Source organism: Equus quagga, chromosome 11 (assembly GCF_021613505.1).
Source record: "Equus quagga isolate Etosha38 chromosome 11, UCLA_HA_Equagga_1.0, whole genome shotgun sequence".
NCBI classification, from domain to species: domain Eukaryota; kingdom Metazoa; phylum Chordata; class Mammalia; order Perissodactyla; family Equidae; genus Equus; species Equus quagga.
In genome coordinates, this window is record NC_060277.1 from 3,089,224 (window position 1) to 3,101,327 (window position 12,104).

The window sequence follows — 12,104 nt, forward strand, 5'->3', positions numbered from 1 at the left end:
TGTGTCCTGAGCAGGCCCTGGGCTCTGTCCCCCCTCGCTGGGTTGCACTTTCCCCATGACGCTTCCTCCTGTGTCCTGAGGTCACAAGGTTTTTAGGATAACAGCTTCAAGACCAGGACAGCACTCGGGGGCTGGATGAGGGGAAAACACTGAGGAGCAGTTACTGTGCGGTGCTTAAACCCCCTCTCCTCCGTCATCCAGGCTCTCTCTTTCTTTCAACTGGATCATAACAATCATGCTTGTCTGAATTGCTTTTCTTTTTAAAGAAGGATTTTCTCCCAAGAGGCCCCTTACACTTCCACGTAAATGATTGGTGGTGGGCAACCCATCTCAAATAATGGACATGTTCGAACAGTGGGTTGACCGCAGACATCATTCCCTATTTTCTCACGGAGATAAAACTGTGAAATGAAAATGCACTGAGCCAAACAATAAATATAAACATAATTCTAAGGCTGGCTTTTTACTCAATATTTCTCATAAATCACATGAACCCCAGGACTCAATTGATTTTATTTAACGAACGAATAATTTTCCATTTTATAGTAGCTATCCCTTCCCCTTCAAATGAGTGAGAATGAAAATAAAAAAGAAATATTCACTGACCACACGTACTTAGAATTTCAGAGATTATAGCATTTATTAGGCCAAACAACGTCCGTATTCATAACTGGGAAGTCTGTGTCCCTCTGATTTATGTAGGCCTCTTTTCGGGGAGGGAGAAATTATCCTAAATATTTTTTTCCTTTTCCTTCTTATCCACTCCATCTGTACTACATCCAGTCTCACATCTGGAGACATGAAACTTACAGATTCTAAAATGAGTTTAATTGACAATTTGTTGTTTTTAGAGTATGAAAAACTTTTCCTCTGGGGGGAAAAAAGACTAATGACAGTATTCAAAACTGAATTGTCCAATTTCTGCCTGGTATATGACATCTAAAAAATGATTTCACTTTGTTTTTTGGCTTGAAAAATCTAGACAATTACTTACTTACCATATAAGTATTATTGTTTTTTGGGTTTTGTTAAATTATGTTTGAGACTTTGCACTCACCAGAACTTCCCAGAACACATGAACTGAACACCATCACCGCCCTTGCCCTGTAGGTAGGAGTTTGGCTCAAATATAAATTCCAAAAGGACTTCCACATCCAAATCAGAGGCGTGAAGAACTTCGCACTCTACTGTCTGTCTCGACCGGGCTTGGAAGACGTCCTCACGAGACTATAGCGAACTATCAGGGTGTTCTCACAGCATTCTGTTTCAAGACACTAAAAGTACCAACAAAAGCATTAAAATTTTGTCTCCCAAGTTTTTCTTGGAACCGTATTTATATGACTGAAAGTTTACAACTAAGCCAATGCTTGTGAAGTTCCCAGTCCGTTCTCCTCGGACTAGGAACGTTAGACTAGATATTACAATATTACTCCCAACTGAAATTTCTCGAACCCTAAGAAATGTGTGTGTGTGTGCATGTGGGTTTGTGTGCACTGGCTATTACCTAAGAAAATGGTTATGCCGACTCAACTCCTAATTAAAGACATACTTAGTAAAGGCACTGAAAGTCATTTATTTTATTTTATTTTTTTGCTATAGACTTTTGATTAGCACGCTTTTCTATTATGCGCATAGAAACCTGGTAACAGAAATTGCACCACTTACCTCACTTTGAACGACCATTAAGGAGTATTTCCCCCCAACTGTTACTTAATGCGAGAGGAGAGTTTATCTTTTGGGTACATTCAAGACTCCTATTAGCTACGGGGCATATAAATAAAGGAGTTATGAAAAGCCAGAGAGCTTCCAGAATGACTGTAGGCTACAAGCGTCATGAGAAAGTACCAACAATGCGGCATCTTTATAAAAATTGGCAGATAACAGACTGAGGCTGGATGGGATGGAAAGGATAGTCGCCTTCTCTCTGTTTGTCCAAGTGCAAAATCAGTTAAATCAAGTCACAGCCTGACCCGCTGGGAAAGTACGGGTGAGCATCTCACAATCATCAGTTGTTCAGTCGTAAAGGAAAGCAGAGAGGGACTCTGTGTTGTTGTTGCTATACGTTGTTTTGATTGTGAGAAGTGCTTCAGCAAGTTTAGGAAAAGGAAGTCAAATCTAGCCAAGAGATCTTCGATTTCTGTGGGTGTTCCCTCCCGCTCTCCTGCAGAGCAGAGCGGGGAATTTCCCTCGCTCCCTCCCGCCCCGCCCGGCCCCGCCCATCGCCCATGGGTGGAGCAGCCCGCGTGTTGGCCTCTCCTCCACCCGCCCCTTCACAGAACCCGTCCCTAAGCAGAAGTTTTTGATGTGTTTCAGGACAGTACAACAATTCAAGCAGAATTTTATCCTTTAAAGAATCTTTTTTCCCAACTCCGAAGATAATTTTTTGTAGGCATAGAAGACGTTTTCTCACTGGATTATCTCAGTGTTAGCATATACAAAGACATATAGTTTTGCAATTTTAAATTAGAAATGTATAGTTTTGTAAATTTAGTTTTATAATTTTCAACTTTAGATTAGTGCATATTAGCTATTATCCTTCATTATAATGGAATAGAATAAAAATATAAAGATGATAAACTAGTGCTTAGAATCTGCCTTCCGTTTCCTCATTTCCTGAACATTATGGAACATTTACTGAATATCAATGCCTGCAATCATATTTCTTATTTAATGCTTAGGTTTTTTGAAAAATCATCAATAAGCAGATAGTGGCTTTTTTTCGTTTTCAAAGATAGGGACTCTTAGGGATAATTTTAATTCCAAATGATACTATTTAATACCCCCAGGGCGGCCATGGGAGGGCACAGTGCTGGGCACGGATTGTCACTACTCAAGTTGGTCCTTGTGTAAAGCCTTCCAGGCTGTGTGTTGTGAGCTCTAGACGCTGAGGTCAGCAGAAAACAGTCTTGATTCTGCTCTGGGGTGAGTACGACCCGAGGGCCAAGGAAATGCATCATTTATTCCTGTTATCTTTCCATTTATTTAGAGATTTTTAAATTTCTTGATGAGGCCAAGGGACCCTAACAAGCATGTCTCCCGGGAGGCGAGGAGAGGGGCTGCCCCCCCTGAGAATGGCAGGCTTCTTCGCCACGTACAGCAGTTGCAGGCCTGTCTGGAATGCAGCCCCTGCCCCAGAACGTGGCCGGGGTCTTCGTGTCCATGGACCCCAGAGGCTGTGCGGCCAGATCATCTGAGTTCACAGCTCAGCTCGCCGCTCACCAGCCGCACAACTCCAGGAAAGTTCATGACTTCTGTGCTCAGTTTCTTTGTCTATATCATGGAGGTGTTAATAGTACCTACCTCATGAGACCTCTGTGAGGATTAAATGAATTAATATATGCATCTCCGAGTAGATTGCCTCCAAAACTGCCTGAGGCAAAAGTCCTGTGTTAACTCTATTAGGGAGGACAAGCCCAGGGAACAGGAGTAAGAGGAAAAGCAATTTAGTAAGGCGGGAAGGGGGAGAGCAAATACAAGAGGGTGTGCTACTTTGCCGGTCAGCTTAGTGGTCGTGTGGTCTCCCAGGACCTCTCCAAGAGGCTGTCTGAAAACGTCTAGAAACAGGCCCTCAGAGAGGAAGATGAGCAAGAATTTATCTGCTGGCCTCTTCCTGGCCCCTTTCTTTCTTTGGTCAAAGTCGACCCATGGGGTTGTAACTCTGCCACATGTCTGATTGTGTTGCTGGCCCTCCAGGCAGCTGTCAGAAGGGCCAGAATCTCCATGGGTCCCATCCAGCCAGTGTGCAGGCCCGGTGGTCTCTCCGTGTCAGTCAGAGTCTAGCTTGGTGACTTCTTCATCTTTAGTGACAGTGGTCACAGCGGGTGTGGCTTTATAGCCACGGGGACAATATGAGCCATAATATTGGACTCTGATTCTTCCCAATATCCTCACCCCTGGAAACCAGCTGCTAGGTGCTCAGCAAAGTCATCTTTGTTGTATGCTTTGTGCGCTGACTGGTCCCCCTGCCTCAAAGGTGGTCCCTGAGATCTTCACTATCAGGATTCTTTTGGTCATTTGGAGCTTGACTCAAATGTTGCCTTCTCAGAAAGGCCTTCCAAGACCAGCACAACTTTCCTCATTCTCAGAGAGAGGTACATTTATCCCTTTCTTCTCTTAAACTTTTGTCCCTATTTTTAAAAAGTAGGTACTTTTGCCCCATAGATGAAGGACGTCTTGTGTTATAAAAGGAAAGGCATGAGGCTGTGCCCTTGTCTTGCTCTCACACCTTGCGGCCTGAGAGTTCACACGGCCAAACCACGAATGGAACTAGTGCCTCATTGTTGGCTTCCCATCACATCTGACCTGTGATGAATCAGACCCCCCGCCCTGTCAATATCAAAATCGGCTTGTTCAGGATGTGAAAAGATGTCCTTTCTCTTCCTGTTTCTTTTTTCATTCTCTTTAGAACAATTATTTTTGACTTTGAAGTTTTGGCTTGTAGTAAATTTAAGGCTAGAAACTGAAATTTGGAAAGAGAAATCTGTGAAAGACACATACAAAGATACTTTTACGCTCTTCCCTTCCTCCTCCATCTCTTTGCTCCCCCTCCCCACAGAGTGTGTGTCTGCTGGACCCCTTGCTGCCACATCCTCGATTCTTTATTCAGATACTTGCGTCATTCATGGTTTCTTGTCATCTTTGGTCAACACGTGCTAAGTTACTCATAAGGCTTGAGAATTCATCTTGTGGCCAAGAAGGTGTGTGATGAAAAAATTAAAATAAGATATTCTAATATTTCCGCTGTAATCAGAGTTTAATTTAATTTAGGGTTCCTTAAGGAAAAAATTTTACTTGAACAGTTGCTGTCCTTATTTCAAAATTAAGAGAAGTCTTTATAGCTTTTGCTTTCTTATTTGTCCACTGGTAAGTATCTATATAAAGCATAACGATCAGAACTGACATCTTTATTCAACAAATCCAGAAATAAACACTCTCATTAGCAATTGGATCCCTGGGCCTCCATGCAGCACAACCATCTGCTCGCTGAGAGCTCATTTCTGTGACATCTTGACCATGGTCACCCAGGGCCTGGTTGAAACCGACCCATAATGGGAATGTACAACCATTTAAGATAAGTCTTTTCATTTTGGAGAAGATCTGATCATTAGGAAGGTCTTTTTTGTATGTTGAGCTGCAATTTATCTCCTTGTGAGGGGGGCCCACTGACTCTTGTTCAGTTTATAGGGTTGTTAACCTATAAATCAGTGTTTCACAAAGTGTGCTCTGGGACCACCCGCATCACAGTCACCTGGGGTTTTTGTCGAAATGCAGGTTCCTTGACTCTCCTCCACACAGGGCCACTGGAATGGCAGTTGGTGGCTCTGGAGACCAGATCCCTACTTTCATGAGCTTTGATAAACTGCCCCTGCACACCTGTGTTTCAAGATCACTGCTCTGGAGCCGAATAGAATAACAAGGTCAGTGCCTCTCACACACCTAGCCCTCAGGTAGCTGGGGACAGCTGTTCTCCACGTCGTCTCTTCTCCAGACCAAGCGTCCTAGTCTTTTCAATTGTACGTCATATGAAATGGTTTCAAGTCTCATTCTCTTTTAACTGTGTTTCATTTTATTACAGTTTGTCCTAAAATGTGATGCCCAGAACTGAATACAACGCTCCAGCTGTGCTTTGACAGGGGTGGGCGCTGGGGCAGAATGAAGGGACCAACTCCTTCTTAGCACAGATACTGTACTTCTTATAAGAGAAAATATTAATGAAATTAAATATGTTTATTTGGTTCAAGAACTTCAGTTAGCCCTTGAAAATTTGGTCTAGAGAGAAACAACTTAGATGTAACTGTGGGTTTTAAAAGTGAAGAATATTTATGTATTAGCTTGAGGACTATATATGGTAAACCTCATTACTCTGGATGGCCAATTTGGAGCTTTTGGTAGTTGGCATGGAGTTAAGATAAAGATGGTCTTTAGCCTGTCTATGCCGAGTGGATTCAGTAAACAAAAAATAGTCTAAGATTGCAAGGATATAATTAACCTGCTTGAGAGAACACATTTTTCAAGCGTGTGGTCTGATATCATCTGTGTACTCTCAATTTCTATATATAAATAAAGTAATTCTCGCTATTTATGAAAGCAAGTCTTTAAAATATCTACTTGCCAGTACTCTTTTTGGCCTCCTAGAAGGTTATCGTACAGATATGAAACAACAAAATTGCATTTATTTAAAGAACATGATATAATTGATAGTTTTCATTAGTTTGGACTGGCCTCCTCCGCCGCTTGTCTGAGTTGAAAGAAAGTTGACTGCATGCCACACTTGGTGGATCAGCTAAGGGGGGACCACTTTCTTACATGCCACCAGTGCCATCTCCATCTGTATCTCCAGCTCTGTCCTCTGGGCTCGTTGCTACCATTTCATTTCAAAGACAAAGTGAACATTTATCAAACATCTACTTTGTGGTCCTTTCATAACAGAAATCTTATTTTATCCTCATAACAACCTTGTGAGGTAAGTTGTGTTGCTCCTGTTAAATTCTGGGAACTGAAACTTAGAAAGTTATATTCAACATTACCTTAAATTCAACATTAGTTTGTGAGGACAATGTGGTGCCTGTCACCGTGATGTTTCCATGATGTTCAGAGACCCTATCTGCTTTTGCTCAACAATATTTGTGCTCGATCTGGTATAGAGTAAGCACTAAAGAAACATTCAAGAGTGAGTGAATGAATGGTCAGATCTGAATTTTAGGTGGATGATAGGTAGCAATTAGCTTGATTTGCCGGGTTCGAAAGCATCAGGGAGGCTGGGAGCAGTTGCAGTAGCCCAGAGAAGAGAGGATGCAGCTTGGCGGTGGTGGCGGTGGCGGTGGTGGTGGGAGCGAGAAGCGAGCCGTGCTCCTAGTTTATAGGAGAGAGGATACTTCGCTCAGAGAGGAAAATGCCTTGCAAATATCCTTAGGCTCTCACACCCACGGGATTTGGAGATTGACTGGACTCTCAATTTTCTGACTGGGTGACAATCCAGGCACGTGATGTTCCCACCAACTCAGTCTGAGAGTAAAGGCGAAAAATCTTCAGATCGTGAGTATTCTGCCAAGTTAATATTCCTTAAACACTGTCCTCATCGTGTTACTCCCTTGACCAAGAATCTGTAATGACCTTCTGCGGCGCCTCAGAACAGATATTGATTTTTATTTTGGTACCCAAATAACTGATATTGGTATCAATAATTTCATACCTTCTCCTCTCCTGATCCCAGCTGGATTATAAACCCCTTAAAGGCTGGGAGAATATCATATAGCTTTTGTTGTTGCTGCTGTTACAGTACAGTAGCTAACACAGTGCTGGGTAATAATATTCATTTGTTTAGAGGATTTGAAAGCAATTATATAATGACGCCTTTGAAATGCATGATTATGAGTATGGAGTGATTTAGAAAAATAATAATATGACTTGCCTTTACCTGAGTCTATGTTACAATTCACAATAATAGGAAACACTTGTATAGTATATTTTATGATAGGTATTGGTACTAAGCACTGTGCTTCTATTGACCCATTTAATTCTCACGACAACCCTATAAGATGGATACTATTTTTATCCATATGTTATAGACGAGGACACTGAGGTGTTTAAGGACGTTGTTTAAAGTTGCACAGTTAGTAAGTGTAGATCTTGAATTTGAACCCAGGCACCTCTCGCTTCAATTCATACTTAACTACCACACTATACACCACACCGTAGAGATAACTTAGGGCCCATTGATTATTAAAGTTACAAGATAAGTAATTATCCTCGTTATCAAGGATGAATACATGATTAGTTAAATGCTGAAAGAGGTGATTAAAATCTATAACACTCTCGAGCAAATATATGTCCTTCCGTTTCTTCCATCATCTGATATGCTCATGTTTAGCATCATTAAAAATAGTAAAGGTTAAAGTTGTTCTTTTCATCTATGGCCTACTTGATTCTTACAACAAGTCGTGTGGTGGGTGGGTAAACATTTTTTAGAGGAAGGTGACAGAGCCAATGCTGGCAGAGTAGAGATGGGGATCAGGGCTCCTGATTTGAGTCCAGTGTTTCCATAGCACTGGTGGTTGGGGATCTGACCCAAACTCTCTCAACAAGAGCACACATCTTAAGGGACAAGGTGTAGAATCCAGTGATACCACGCAAGTAGGAAATATTGAATTTCAGGTGAGATTTCCTGGGTCAGAAGAACCGTATAAACCACTGAAATTCTATAAGAATACTGGCTAAAATGTCTTATTCAGATTAATCCTATATTGTGTTTTGAATTCCTGAAGCAATTAGCTGTTTATGGCCTGATCCTCAGGAGCTATCTTTCTTTATTTAACAATTGGAGGTAAGTTTTGTAACTTAATAACTATACCTTTTTACCACCGTGCTGAATTACCAATAATTATGATTGATGTCAATTGTTGCTACTTGGTGACCTGAATTTGAAGAATTAATTCACTAGCAATCAGTCTAGGCTCATCAATTCACCAAAATGAGGGAAAATAAGAAGTACCTGTCACTTACAGCTGTTCTCAGGATTGACTGTATTAATTTGTAGAATGCTTGAAATAGCTGTTAGTCCATAGCAATAGTCAGTAAATGTAAACTGTCACTGTTACTATTGTTATTAACATAAGCACTGATGGCCTGCAGTAATGGTCTGCTCAGAACAGTATTGCATTTTAGAGAGTGGCACCAACACCTGGTTAATGGAAGAAGGTTGTCTATGTAGCCTACCATCTCTGGGAGCTCATTTGAGATCTGTCATCCATTATTTTCTCTTATATCCTTGCTGAGCCCATTTATATTATCCCAGGTCACTATCAGGGCTGTTAATGTCCCGGATCTCACTCTCTGTTAAATATAAGTGTATATTCTGGGTGACATCTGGAAACCCAGTTCTTTAAATTTAAATCTAGAGGAAATAAAGATCTAGTTGTAGTATAAAGAGCATTTTTATTGCTCCTGAGTAACAATTTATTCATGAGAGAAGATGAAAATTTTAGTCATCTTTATCAAGTGTACTCTACAGGATTCATGCCCCTGTGTTCAACCTTATTTTGTGATGATGGCTTCAACTACTTTTCCATTTGTTATGTCACTTGACATTAATATTGTTTAATGAGTCAAGAAATAAAATATTCGAAACAAAGAAATCCACAAGTAAAAGATTTTGACTCATGAAAGGGGTACCCCTAACTTTCCTTGCTGGGTAAAATGAATCATTACTTGGTAATGACCTCAGGACACACTTTTTCAAACATAATATAATATTTTCATTTTCCCTTTTCTTTGAATTTCACTCTTACGGATTTGTGGTTATAATGAAACGTCCCTCCTGTTTATTTCAGAGCTATTTTCTGAGGCTGGAGCCATGCGTGTGGCAAAGCTACAAACCTCAGAGATGCCTGGCTGCATACCCTGGGAAACTGGTGTGAATAAAGGAGCCACGGACTGTTGTGTTCTGTAAGACCAGAGGGGAAATGGTCAAGATCCCTCCCAGCCCTTGAGGATCTCTTTCCTTCCCATCCTCCTGCTCTTGACTCCTTCCTCCCATTTTTACCTTCCCTTGACTATTTCCTTTTCCTTCTGTTTGTCATTTCCTTTACTTTCTCTTTTTCTCTCCTACCATATGTCTCCATTCCTCCCTTCCCTTCGCCTTCCACTCTGACTTCCCTCCATTATTTATTTCTATCTTGGCAATTCTGTGGCAGCTTATAAATCCAAAGTGCAGACCTCTACTTTTAAGACTAAGGCACTAAGGCTAAAGCATGTAGGCAGGTCATCTGTTTGTCCTTGCTTGCCCTGTATCCATAAGGATTCAGTTCCAGAGTGGCTTTTAGTCCTTGATTTACTCTCCTACCGTCCTGCTCCCGTCCCCACCCATTTATATTTTGCATCTGTTTGTGACCTCTCTCCTTCTTACTTTCAGATCTCTCTTCCTTACTTTTAGGCTGCTGGGTTCTGCTCTGTAGCCCCTTCTGTGTCACGCTTCTATCTAACTGTCCTCTGGCGACTCCCATACTGGGCCTGCCCAAGCCGCTTCAAGGTGGATGCAGCCATCTCTCCAGCTCTCTCCTTCCCTGATATTTTCTAGGTCAGCCTCATTTTCTAGGCTAAATGGTTCAGCTACCAATTTATTATGATATTCATTCATTCAACAAACATTTATTGAACTCTACACATGAAAATAAAGTTAAAAGCAACAGACTGTTTCTCTTTTCACATATTGCATTTTTTTTCTTGAGAGTTTCCTACTGTAAATTCTACTGAATCTAAGAGCAAATATTACACATCTCATCTAACCCCCTTCAGATAATTAATTTTTACACAAAATGACACCTAACAGACATTTTAAATTAAAATATAATCCAAGTGGCACCAAACACTCATCTTGTTTCATTGGCTCTAAATATGGTTCTTTATAAAATGAAACAAAAGAAACTAGTTGACGACAGAGTTCTTCATTTTCATTAAGATGTTTTGGTCTTGCTTAGAGCCTGAGTCTCAGATAGATGCAGTAAGAATGTATTAATAAGTGCATTTCCCCCAATTATTATTTGGTGGTTGTATGTGTTTACCAAACTGGGAAAAAACTACATGAAAGATATTGAAAAGTCCATGAGGAATCTGCCTTATCTCAATGTGCACACATTTGCAGAAAATTGAAGTTTCAAAAGCTATGTGTGTTGAAGTGAATGGATCCTTGTTTCATCAGAAAGAATAGCTTTTCATTTGATTCACTGTCAAAAATAATGCCCACCATTCCTTCCCTGTGTGCCTTTATTACTTCAGCCCTAAAGAACTGAGCCAAATTCTTTTAATTTTACTATTTGTACATTAGTAATAATAATAATGTCATTAAATTAAGTATGTTTGCAATTATAAGCATTGTTAAGTTGTAATTTGGTTTCCTTTTTGGATAATATTTAACAATGAATGTTTTTATTTGCAAAGTAATGTATAGATGTGAATTGTGAATGTATTATTTTTGGTAAGATTCTCCTTAGCTGGACAAGGGCTCTAAACCAAGCAGACAGCATGAAATCACCTTGGCTCTAGCAAAATGAACATTTTGGGAGATGTTCCAAACAAGAAAATAGGAGACTTCTCCGAGTCTGGTGTCGTTCGTGCCTCAATGCGAAAACACCACCTTGCTCAGGGCATTGAACAGAGAAGTTACACTACACAAGAATGCTGAAAATAAGCAGTTTGCGAATTTCCCACTAAACTGTCCCGGTTTAAGCCTAAGACGTAAGATGCAGCATCTTCTCTTAGGGAACAACTAAGGGTAAAGAATTAACGTGAACTTGCTCCATGAGGTGCATCATTTCATTTATTCCTTTAACATTTGAGGTCAATATTGGTAGCCCCATTCACTGGTGAGGGAAGCAGAGCTCCAAGAGGCTGGGTCGGTTGTCCAGGCCACTCTGGCAGAGAAGCTGTTCAAACCTGGGCCTGTTTGACTCCCAGATCTGTGCTTTTTTCCACTACTCATTATTTTTTTCTCCTGTTTGTGTTTTAGGTTTATGGAATAAAGTCACTCTGTCATCCACAGGTCCTGCAAAGTGTCACTCACGGGCAGGGCTTGGGACATCCTTACGATTTCTCCTCTTGAAGAGTTCCCCAAATGCCAGTTCTGAGAAGTAGGAGCAGGATTGGAAGTATGAAGGCTTGTGGGTACAGGAATGGTGCAAGGCGACATCGAAGACCATTTACAACACGACCGTAAAGTAGGTGCCCTTGAAACCTGGCTGAAAAGTGCCATCGGGGAGCTTAAGAAAAGAGGTGCATGAAGAAAGGATGAAGAAAGGCCAGGGACAGGTCGCGTAGAATGAAGAAGCAGGCAGTGGTAAACGGGCAGGGAAGGGAGAGTGAAGGCAGATTATCAGGAAGACACAAGTCGGGCTTTGTGGTGAGAGGGGAGGGTGGAGGGCGAGTTAGAGATGAGATGGGAAGAAACTTTGCCTGGAGAACAAAGAAAACAATAAGTGCAGTTTTATCTTCATTAGAAAAAGTGGAAGTTTGTCTTCTGTGACAGGTTGCTCCAACCCATTGTGCAGTGCTGAGATACTGGATTATCTCAACTGTTTGCCATTAGAAATGTGTAGATTCCCAGGGCCGCT